Raw genomic sequence first — 12,361 nt, 5'->3', positions numbered from 1 at the left:
GGAAGCTCACTCCTTCACGAAGCAGTCCATTTCTCTTCAGTCTGGAAGAATTCTTGAGAGAAGGCCAGAATGAAAAGGGGCTTCAGGGGAAGATTTGCCAGTAAAATAGAGGAAGCAGTAGGTGGACCACTGAGGAACAAAGGTATCAAGAAAATCAAAGAGGAGATCTATCAAGAAGTTACAGGAGAATCAGAACTTAGACTCCTGGAGTTATAGATGAGGAGGCTCCTGATGACTGGAGAGAAGATGATTCCAAACAAGTGGTAGAAACTAAAGTCAGATTCCCAGGGGCTAAAGACAGGTTTGGTGAGAGGAGTTAAGCGTGTTGACTGCTTCTTCAAGTGAGGGCTCTTTTAGGGGACTTTGCATTTCCCCTCCATCAGCAAGGTGTATTTGAGCCTTTCTTGGTATTTGTAGGTGGAGAACCCACCTCTATTATGAATACTTGACTACATGAATACAATTTAGAGTGTAGGTATAGAAGAATCCACCTTTGAACGATTGCTTTATAAAGTGGGATTCATTTTGCAGATACAATTTTATAATGGCTCATATCCATACACAATTAGGCTGGAGTCATCTATTACTGCATTACAAATCACCCCTACAACTTAATGGCAGAAAACAACAATAAAGACTTATCCCATTATTTTTGTGAGTCATGAATGTAGACAAGTCACAGTGGGGACAGCTTATCTCTGTTCTATGATATCTGGGGCCTCAGCTCAGACTCAAATGCTGAGGAGCTAGAAACATCTAAAGGCTTAACTGACACTGGAAGATCCATTTCCGGACATGACTCATTCATGTGCCTGGCAAGTTCATGTTGGAAGTTGGTTCCTCCTGACATGATCTCCACAGTGTTGCCTGGATGTCCTCACAACAGGAGGTCTCACTTCCCAGAGTGAGCAATTCAAAGGGCCCAACGTGGAAGCTGCAATTTTGTTAATGATCTCACCTGGGGAGCCACACACCAGCAGTCTACAATATCCTATGGGTCACAGGACCAGCCCTCTTCATTGTGTAAGGGGTGAATACCAAGAGAACTGGGTCACTAGGGGCCAGCTTGGAGGCTGGTGGCCACACCTGGCATGACAGAGGTCAGTTAAAGCCAGACCAGAGCAGTACTGATAGAATGCTGAAGGTCAGGCAGCTGGCAGAGGCCCAAGCCTAACTGAGCTGGTCTACTGTCTTGGCTATTCTAGCCATGGGGTCTATAGATGCTGTGCTTGCTCTAACAGATTTTTCATTAGCCCAATCCATTAACCTTCCATAGGTGGAGAGTTTGTAATTTCCCAAAAGGGAAGCATCAGCTGGGACCTTCAAACCAAAGCCACACAAAGCCGCTTTGCTGGGCTGGACAAACTCTCTGCTTGACACATGTCTATGGGATGCACATTTTCTGGAAGCACATTTTCTGTGGCTGCTAATGAATTTAGAGCTGAGTGGGAAGGGGGAGTGAAACAACAGCAGGACCTCAGAAATGATTCTCCATTGAGCAAAGCTAGAAAGAAATCTACATTAACATAGTAGATTTGCATGAAAATAGTCTTTTCATTCTTTGTAAGGAGCCATAAATATGGATGTGTGGTGACACGTAAAACTTTGCAGGAGCCAGCAGGAGTTTCCACTATGGTTTCATGCTGGAGCACCTACCTCTCCAGCTATTTTGCTGACCCACAGGAGAACGGAAGGCCTAACATTCTTCCTCCTCACCACCTCCTACATGCCCTGGTGGGAGCTTTCCTGCCCTTTTGCCTTTCCAGGTGGAATGATGTGGCTTAGAACAGCCTAGACAGCTAGTCCTGAATAGAAGGGCAGGGAAAACCAGTGGACAGGACGGGAAAGGGAAAGGGTAAACATGTGAGAGATACTGAGGTGCCAGAAGCACAGTGGCCCCGCTAGAGAAGCTTCACCTAGAAGGTGCTCTCTCTTCTTCTGGGGCAGAAGCACCTCAACAGGACTGCCCCACTTCTCAGCAGAGCTTGCTAACTCGGAGACCTGCTGCTTCTGAACAGCTAAGTCAAGGTGAAAAGGAAGGGATTTTCCTCCAGGAAAAACAAGGGCTTCTGTTTCCATTACACAGCCTTTGTTATTATCGTGCTGTGTGACCAGGGCAAGTCTCAATCTTTCCACCTGTAGTTTCTTCATCTGTGGATAAGAATAATCTGCTTCTCTGGAGTTTGGATATGTAGTTCAGTGCAGAAGGAATGAGTAAGTATTCACCAGACTCCAAAGCACCACTAGGTGAAAGGCTTACTGGGGAAACAGGGCAAAAGTGTTACCTTGCTCTCCAGCAATTTCCTGGGCTTCCTTCAGAGCTGTGTGGCATTAAGACAGGACCACAGACTTGGGGGCCAAATGCCTGGACAAACTGCTTGCCCTGCCTTCCTGTGTGCCTGGAACACACTGCTCCCTAGGAGCATTCTCCCCTGCCACTTTAAAATAAGGGACTTGGCCAGTGGCCCTCTGTACAGTGCTTTCTGGTCTTTCATGGCCTTGAGTTTAAAGGCTGGAACGGCCACATGGTGAACTGTGGAATGTGGACCAGATGGACATGAGTTCTCCCCCACAGGTCTCCAGAAGAGCTCAGAGTTTAACCCATCCCGTTTCTTCACCTTTATTGATCACCTGGGGGACCTCGTAAAAAATATCAGTCCCCTGCCTCACCCAGACCAACTGAATAAAGATCTGAGGGCAGGGCCCCCGCTTAGGTATAGTTTAAAAAGCTCCCTGGGTGATACAGATGTGCATCAAAGCTGAAATCACTTAACCCATCATGATTTACAGCTCTCAGCAGAGAGGCTCAGGTCCAGGCACTGGCCCAAACACTCTTATTAGTTAGAAGCTGGGCTGGAAGTGGACCTTAAAGCTTGTGAACCCCAATCCCTGAAAAGTACCTAGAAGTGACTTCTGGAATCTCTATCTCCCCCACCTATGGAAACTCGTGGATTGTCTCAATGAAAATTATCCCGCATCCTGAAGGTAGCAATGGAGAGACACCTCCAGAGTGGGAGGGCAGTTGGATCACACACTGACTTTCTGAGAGTCACCTTTCCCCTTGGCAATCTCATGAATCACGGGTGCTACTATCAAGCTGGACACAAGATGCCTAATTTAAATTTTAGCTTTGCTAAAAGGGAAAATTGATGGGAAGCAGCCACAGAAAGTCACATATGACAAGAAAATCCGCCCACTTCAGCTCACCTGTCTTCTGAGGGGGATGCCTGTTGGCTGCCTCCCTGCCTAGGCCCACATGGTGGAGGCCATTTCCTTTCCCAACAGACCAGAAAGTTCTGCGAGGCCCACTGCAGTCCGTGAGGTCAGAGTCAAGGAGGAAGGCCAGGGATCTTCTATGTTCAAGCTTCCTCTCCTGCTGACATGGTAGAAGGGCCACCCTCCCTCCAGCTCCACATCTCCCCCAGCTGTCCCCTCACTGGTGCCCTCCCAGCTTCAGGAAATGCACTGAAAGTACGTAGCAGAGGGGTGGTTTTGCTATCCTGCTTCATCTTTTCCTGGCTAAGAGACCCAAGATTCAGTCACAACAGAAAGAATCGCTAGACCTGCAGTCGGCAGGTCTGCATTCAGGTTTCGAGTGTTGGATTTGCTTGCCACAAGACCTTGGTCTATTCCTTACTTCCTCTGAGCTTTTGCCACCTCAACTTAAAAATAGGGATCTAGAACCCCACTCTACCTCCGAGGGCTGTGACAAAGACCAGTCTCACTGACGTATGAGAAAAATCTTTGTACGCCCTAGAGTCTACTTGGGTGAGGGCCTTCATTATTAGGGAATTGAGGCTGGGATAAAAGTACAAATACTCAAAAGGACTGATTTTTCAGAGAAGTAGAATATTTTGCCCAAACCACTTCAGAGTTGGGAAATAGCTTCAAGGGATCCTTGTCTGGGTCTACAGCAGAACATCCCTGGTATTTATGGGTTCCCTGAGGGCACACAATGGGGCTTACAGAGGGAGGCCTCAGCACAGACCCTGTCCTCTCCTGGATGGCAGAAGCTGTCCTGGAGCCAGAGCCTCCATAAGGAAAGCTACACACTGTATTGCTGCCGAGCAAATGTGATGATCTTCGCTACTGTCATTTATTGTGTCTGGTCCATGGAAGATGCCCATAAAAACATTTGTGGAGTGAAGTGACTTCAATATAAGGTAATGCCCATGCTAATCTCATACCCTCTTGAGATCTGCAACTTGTCAGGGCAGAATTTATAGATATTACGGAGGATTAAATTAGTTGGAAGTGAAAAAGAAATAACCAAACAAATCTCTCCAAGGAGAATACATATATATCCATCGTGGTTAAGAAGTAGGGATTACAAGTATGTACAATACATACACGACAAAAAGAAATAAGAACATAGGGGTGCCTGGGTGGCTCAGTCGGTTGAGCATCTGACTTTGGCTCAGGTCATGATCTCATGTCTCGTGGGTTCGAGCCCCGCGTCGGGCTCTGTGCCGACAGCTTGGAGCCTGAAGCCTGCTTTGGATCTGTGTCTCCTTCTCTCTCTGCCCCTCCCCGGCTCATGCTCTGTCTCTCTCTCAAAAATAAACAAACATTAAAAAAATTAAAAAAAAAATAAATAAATAAGAACACAACCCAGTTTCATAAAACTTTTTAGTGACAGTTATTAATACATGCCCCCAAACTATGCTGGGCATTGTAGGCAGAGTATAGAAAGAAATCACCCGCAATGTTACAAGGGAGGTCAAAGACTGCATGGTGACTGAGGAAGGGGGATCAGGAAGGATTTGAGGAGGGGGTGGCATCTGATGCAGGCCGAAAAGGGGAACTGGGAGAACAATCCAACCAGGAAATCATGTGACAAACGGAAATTCTAGGGCATATTATGATTAAGTCACAACAGCTACTGCTTACTGAGCAGTGGCTATGAGTGGGTACCGTGCTGAATGCTTTACATACAATGTCTCATTTGCTCCTCATGATACTCCCATGAGGTAGGTATTTTCATTCCCATTCTGCGTATGAAAAAACTGGATTTCAGATGGTCACAAAGCTAGTAAGTGGCAGGAACAGGGCTCAGACACTGATCTGATTCGCAGCCCCCTGCCCTCAGTCCTTGATCTTCCGTAGTCCTGCATGAACGGAACTAATTGCTCATAGAGCGGCACACCGGGGGAAAAGACAGGATGAAGACAAATCATGTAATGTTTTGCTTATGGATTCTGAGGTGACTTTACTGAACAAAGAGGCTGGGGAGGGAGGCCACAGAAGGGCAAAGGTGGGGGAAGAACAAGATCAGAATTGTGCACTGAGATCACTCCAGTGGCCACGGGCACAGTGAACTAGAGACTATGTAAGAGCCTATGGCCGTGATCCAGGCTTGGGGTGAGAGAATCATTGCTTGCCATCAAGATTTGCCACTTGAGAGTGTAATCCTGGGAACAGCAGCTTGAGCTGCTTATCACCTTGAGTTTGTTAGAAATGCAGACTTATGAGCCCCACCCAGACCTACTGAATCAGAATCTGTATTTTACCATCATACCCAGCTAAAGCTACTGCACACTGAAACCCGACCAGCACTGCCATAAAGGGCAGAAGCTGTGCCTGGCGGGGACTAGAGGAGGGAGATACACTCTCCTCCTGGAGGTGCACGGTTTTGGACGGCAGATGCCTTTGGGAATCCGAGGAAAGCCAAGGACCTCACCCCAGAAAAAAGTGCTGCTGCATACCAACATTAGCCTACAACTTTCAGGGCTTCACAGAGCCCTGCAGAGCCTGAGCCACTGCTGGGTCTGTAGGAAATTCCTGAATCTTAATTCATTCATAATTTAGATGGGAAGGAGTGGTAAGGAGTTTACCATTAAAACAAAATTCAAGTCTGAAGCCACAGACAGTCATTTTAGTGAACTCTCCAGAGCCTGGATAAGGCTTTGGTCACTACAGCCAGGGAGGGCCAAGGCTCTGTTTCCATTCCACCCCCCCCCCCCTCCACCCCCTTGCATTGTTCTCCAAATCCCCTGGTGATCTGAGCAGATACCCTGGCACTACAAAACAAGGCCTACCCTGGCCTCCTTGAGCTGGACCTGACCTGCCTGTCTGTTTTTCTTTTCTTTAGTCCCAGAAGAGCCAAAATTAGCCTCTCTTTTGTTCATTTTCTTAGGAGCCTCTACATTGTATCTCAGGAAAGGATTATCGTGCTCTGGGGACTCTACCTCACCATGGGATGTGAGGAAGGTGAGGAATGAACAGAAAATGGTCTTTGACAAATTGGTTCAATTCAGACATTCACATGACTTTCCAGGAACTGCCCACCATTGCTTCAGTAAAGCTATTGTTTCAGCTCCCAAATATTAGCCCAATAGGAGGCCAGGGAAAGTTGAGAAGCAGTCAGAGGTTTGAAAACATGACCATGTGAGCGAAGGACTTTTGTTGGCCGTCTTCTGACATTATACTGGAAATGGTGATACCCCAGAGGCTCTTGTCCCATGACTTGAGTTCTTTGTCACTAAGTGAGTCCTTTGGGGGTCAGGAGACACATTAGGGTCACTGCCAGAATGCAGAGAAGTGGGAGTGACTCCTGAGGTGTGGGCTTTGGAGGCCGTAGCATTTGAGCCTGGTTTAATTCTGCAATTACTGACTTCCTTTTACCTATTCTTTTACCTCTCACAATGAGCACTGCTTGAAAAACAAAACCATGTGCAGTGAGCCGGGGGCAAAGGTGACATGAAAGGTCAGAGCTAAAGGTTTCACACAAAGAATTCAAGGTGTGATCAGGCATTTGCCTTATACAACTTCTCAAAAATTCCAGAGAGCTCCTGCTGACCTCATTCAGGCTTGCTCGGCCTCACATCCTTGGACATTTGGGAAATGAAGCCAGTGGTGGCAGCAGCACGTGAGAAGGTGTTGATGGGAAGAACATTTGCCCCTGGGCTCATGTGGTCACCAGTGACAGAAAGGAGCCATGAGGTGATCAGGGCCCAAGCCTTTCCCTGCTGCCCACCAGCAGCAGCTGTCTCCCCAGCCTGCATCCCCAGGGGTTCACCTCGCTCCCATGGAGAGTTCTGATATAGGGATTCCTACTTTGGACATACATTTTCTTCCATCTGCAAATATGTCCTGCTAGCCACACAGGGCATACAGTATTTGACAAGAGATTTGAGATTTAACTTTGAGAGCTGCACTATGTTTCCACCTTCTGATGAGAACCACCTACCCAGGATACCTCCCCGGTCTCGTACAACTCCCTGCTTAGGCTAACTATAAGGGCAACCTTCTGCCCACTCTGTCCACACCCTCCCCACGGGTCCCTTCCCACTAGGGCATCTCACTAGGATTTGGGACTCCCAGACTTATTGAATCAGCAAGACTTAAGAATCTGTATGATAAGCAGACCACCTCAGTGATTCTGCTGCACACTGGACAGGGAATCACTGAGTCAGCTGATCTTGAAGGACAGACTTAGCTCCAATACTCTAGATCAAAATATTCCGAGGGATGGCAGCCTCCAGGAAATAAGCCTGCCTCCCAACTTGTAGAGGTGACTTTTACCAACCATTACATCTCAGTCTTCTTGTCTCAGTGATTCTCTACCTTGGCTGGATATTAGAATCAGGCATTGGGTTTAAAAAAATTACACATAATACAGGGGCACCTGGGTGGCTCACTTGGTTAAGCATCAGCTTGGGCTTAGGTCATGATCTCACAGTTTGTGAGTTTGAGCCTCATGTCAGGCTCTGTGCTGTATGGAACCTGCTTGGGATTCTCTCTCTCCCTCTCTGCCTGCCCCTGTCCTACTCATGCATGCACGTGCATGTACTCTCTCTCTCAAAACAAATAAACTTAAAAAATTTTTTAAATTATACATAACACAGATTCCAAGCAGAGATTAGATGTGTGGGTTTCACCTTCTCTAAGAAGCAAAACAGCGCCTTAAAATCCCCAACAATGGTTCCACCAGAAGAGTGTGTGTCAGCACCTGGTTATCTCGGGCAATATCCTTAATGAGGGTCAATCACGTGGCACCAAAGGGCAAGCAGCCTTTTAACAAAGTAGGATGTGGGGACCCCAGGAATTACCCTAACGTCCTTTAAAAGACTACCTTCGCTGGGGACAGGGCCGTGCCCAGACCCTTTAGGTTCCAAGATGGCCACAGAAATGCTGTGGACCCCAGGGTGGATCTCTGTGGGGAAGAAGGTGGGAGAATGGAGGTTTTGGCTCCACCAGCTACAGGAGCTGGGACTAGTCCTGACTCAGCACTGCAGGGCCGGCTGGCATCCTGGCAGGAGCCTGCGTACATGAACTGCTGTATTAGGAGACCAAGTCAGGGTACAGTGGGCTACGGGTAGCAAAGGGGGAGGTGGTGGTCCCTTCTCAAAGGGCCACAGCTGGGCCTGAAAGGCTGCTAGGAGCAGCGGGAAAGCACTAGCTGACGACAAGGTAGGACGAGGGCCCAACAGTTACGCTGTAAGGCAGTGAGAGGTCACAGCAGAAGTAATGATAAATGCTAATATTTCTCTGGTGCTATTTGTGCAGCAATGACCTCAGTGCCTTGCACTTATTCATTCATTTAATCACATTTAATAACAGTTCTGTGAGGGAGTCATGACCAGCCCTATTGTAAAGAGAAGGAAACTGAGCTGTGGAGGTTATACAGAGAGTAGCCACCAGGCTGGGAGCCAGGGCAGTCTGGCTCCAGAGCCCACACCAGTAATCACCAGGTAGGCTTTGACGCCCCCATGACGACAGCCATTATTTACTGAGCACTTACTATGTGCTATGACGTTCTCTGTGCTCTTTTAGTCCTCACCACTATCTTATGAGGTGGGAACTGTTTTAGTTTCCATTTCACAGATGAGAAAATTGAGGCACAGGGAAGATAAGTAGTGAAGGGCTCATCGTCCATTCTATCCCCTCTGGGAACAGAAGATGGGCTAACCCCACCCACAGCAGTTCCATCACTTTTTTAGAACTTCTAAGCCTTTAGGCTTATCAGAGAACTGAAGCTAGATGAGAATCTTTACTAGGTGATACTGAGCTTCCTGCAATAAAACACGTGCAGTTTTTAGTGAGAACTGGAAAAACAAAGATCATGTGACAATATTTCTACCTCCGAATGTGTAAAAGCAGATCATATCAATTTCAGCAGTCCTGCCCCAAACTTACTAAATCAGAATACATGAAAGGTGGAGCCACGAAATCTGAATTAAAACAACACCAAAAACAAACCACAGGTGATTCTGGTACACAGCCAGGGTTGAGAATTACTGTCTTTATTTCATAGTAATATTTTACAGCCCTCAATGAGCAAGCAGTATTTCCAAAAACCATCTTTAGTTTTCAAGTCTTTTTGCTTAGAAAGAAGCTACGTGCGGGAGCTGACCAGAGGAGAGGAGCTGGTTAAGGATGGGGGCAGAGAAGCAAAGTCCATGGGGCTTTAACACTCACATCCACGTGCACTTTGTTCATGCCCTCCCTTCGCCTTCTCCATTTGGAAAATCAACATCTGTTCTTCAAATACAGGCCCAAATGTCATATTCCTCGTGACACTTCCCCTGTCAGCCTCCCTTCCTCCAGCCTTGCCCCGCCAAAGACTGCCACCCCTTGAGCCCACAGCACAAACCTCTCTAAGAGCACTGCTGACCTCATTCCTTCTCTGTATTCTCCCTGCACCACATCTGCAGGACTGGCAATAATTTACATGCTCCCCCTGGCCCAGCAGATGTCTGGGACATAATAACCTCTTGGAAAGTACTAGATGAATGAATATAAGGGAAAGAAAGAAGGGAAGAGCCGATACAGGGATAAAGAAGACAAAAATGGCCAAAGGGGTAACCACAGAGGGAGGATGGCTAGTGAAATCTGATTTAGTGCTGACCCCTTGAGCACATGTGATCCTTGCTCTGAACCATGGGACAGCCAGTCCAGGCACTCACTTGGTCAGCCTGGCACTGTGTGCAGAGTACTGAGAGTCACGTGAGAACATTTATGATTTCACCAGGAATCACTGCTTATTTCTGCTGAGCCTTAAAACAACCTTGTGAGATAAGCAGAGTAGATGTTGATAATCTCATTTTATAGCTAAGAAAATGAAGGCTCAGAAACCTGATAAACATGTCCAAGATCACATGGCTAGGAAGCAGAGCATGGATTAATTCAGATTCACTGCTAGATAAAAGTGGCTCATATTGTTAAGGTTGGAAGAGACCTAGCATATCATCTGATCCAACTCTCTGGTCAATGGCGCATCTTCCCCAGCTGCTCTTCAAGGAGGGGTGATGGAGCTGAGTCAGAGTATGGGGAGCTCTGTGCAACCACTGCAGCTTGGACAGGCCACATGAAAGTTCTCCCTGGCACTGAGTGAAGTCTTTCTCTGTAGCATATACCTGCCAACTCAACCCCCTCCTCCTGAAGACTAACCAAAGGCATTGCTCCCGTCCCACTCTGCCAGTTCTGCTCTGCTGCCCCTGAGATGCCAAGGCCGATGGGCTGACATCCTGGACTGAGTGGAGGTCCTGCTTCCCTCTTTTGCAGCACTCTGACAGAGAGCTGCCAGCGCTGGCTCAGCCAGGATGCTGACATTCTGGACAGTGTGAGTGTGTCACCACTTGCCTGTGGGGATCTATTTCATCGGTTAAGGCCTATCACAAGGGCATCATCCTCTGCCATTCTCTGTTTGCTCAGGAGAAAATGAGCATCTCAAGGTATCTCAATCCTGCTTCCTCAGAGGTTTCAAGGACTTCACTCACACAACCTCGTAATAAAAATATACTCAAGGCCTAAAAACCATCTAGCTGAGTTGCAAAACTAATTGTTTTGTGCCTACAAAGTAATAATAACAGATATCTCACTGGCCTTTAGGAGTTGAAAGGCCCTTTCGTGGTTTGTTTTCAGTTTTTGTAGCCCATCAAGAAGGCAGGCAGGAGAGAAGAAAACTGGGGTTTTGTGAACAAGAATAATGGGAATCAGCCTCACAGCTTACAAGTGTGGGATCAGGACTTACCCCAGGTGCTCTCGGTCCGAGGTCAGTGACTTGGACCCGCATGGCCCACCAGAGCAAACCCTGTGCAGACCAGCCAGCCAGGTGCTGACAGTGCCCAGCACCCACAGACTTCCGCTCAGGCCTGAGTGGTGGCTGCTCCCACTGGGATGGTAGCAAACTTCTGAGCACTGCTTCATTTTGTATTCTCTCATCTCAGTAGGAAAAGGCAATTCAGGAAAAGAACCTTTGGCATGGTGCTCCAGGTTTTCCAGTTGTCTAGCTTTCGAAGCCCTGGTTGATCCCCTGGGTCTGACCATTACTCATATCCATGGAGGCACCTTAGCAGGGCTATCTAAGATATAGGGCCTATTTTTATCTCAGTATCAGACAAACTGAATCTATCCACCCTTTGTGGCCTGACATCCCCCAATCAGCTGGCTCTGAATCCAGCCACACTGGGAAGCTGCTAGAAAAGCAGTTCCTAGTAATCCAGCTGCTTCCCTCTTGCAAAGCCCTAGGATTTTAGGGACCTCTTCTGGCAAGTGTGGTGGAGAGCCATCTTCATGGTGGAGCTGACGGTGAGAGTCCAAACTATACCTTTGCCCCCAACTTTTTCCTCTGGACAGCTTCAAACCCACAGAAAACCTGAAGGAATAATACAATGAGCATGTGTACTATTCACCTAGATTCACCAGTTCTCATCTCGTCACATCTGCTTTATCACTTTCTCTCCATATACATACACAGCCAACCCCTGAACAACACAGGTTTGAACTGCACAGATCCATTTATACATGGATTCTTTTCAATACAGTCCAGTACTATAAATGTATTTTCTCTTCCTTATGATTTACTTAATAATATTTTCTCTCCTCTAACTTACTGTATTGTAAGAATACAGTATATGACACGCAAAATGCACAAAATATGTGCTAATCAACCATTTATGTCACCAGTAAGGCTTCCAGTCAACATTAGGCTATTTGTAGTTAAGTTTGGGGGAGTCCAAAGTCATATGCAAATTTTCAACTGTGCAGGGCATCAGTATACCTAACCCCTACATTGTTCAAGGGTAAACTGTACAGATGGCAAACAAATATATTAAAAAATGCGCCATCGTATGCTATGAGGGAAATGCAAAATAAAACAATGAGATACCACTGCACAGCTATTAAAACAGTCAAAATCTAGGGGCGCCTGGGTGGCTCAGTTGGTTAAACATCTGACCTCGACTCAGGTCATGATCTCACAGTTTATGGGTTCAAGCTCCACGCTGGGCTCTATGCTGACAGCTCAGAGCCTGGAACCTGCTTCAGATTCTGTCTCCCTCTCTCTCCGCCCCTCCCCATCACACTCTCTTTCCTCAAAAATGAATAAACATTAAAAAAAATTAAAAAAAAAAAGAAT

General features: G+C 47.0%; 1 protein-coding gene and 1 non-coding gene across 6 annotated transcripts in view; one reads left to right on the top strand and one right to left on the bottom strand.

Moving 5' to 3' along the window:
* Positions 1-12,361, bottom strand: part of CCDC15 (coiled-coil domain containing 15) — a 100,539-nt gene that overhangs the window by 25,242 nt on the left and 62,936 nt on the right. The window lies entirely within an intron of this gene.
* Positions 4,380-4,464, top strand: TRNAQ-UUG (transfer RNA glutamine (anticodon UUG)). The gene has a single exon. It is a non-coding gene; the product is annotated as a tRNA-Gln (tRNA).

The sequence above is a fragment of the Prionailurus viverrinus genome, chromosome D1 (assembly GCF_022837055.1).
Source record: "Prionailurus viverrinus isolate Anna chromosome D1, UM_Priviv_1.0, whole genome shotgun sequence".
Taxonomy (NCBI): Eukaryota; Metazoa; Chordata; class Mammalia; order Carnivora; family Felidae; genus Prionailurus; species Prionailurus viverrinus.
This window is presented reverse-complemented; position numbering and strand designations above follow the sequence as displayed.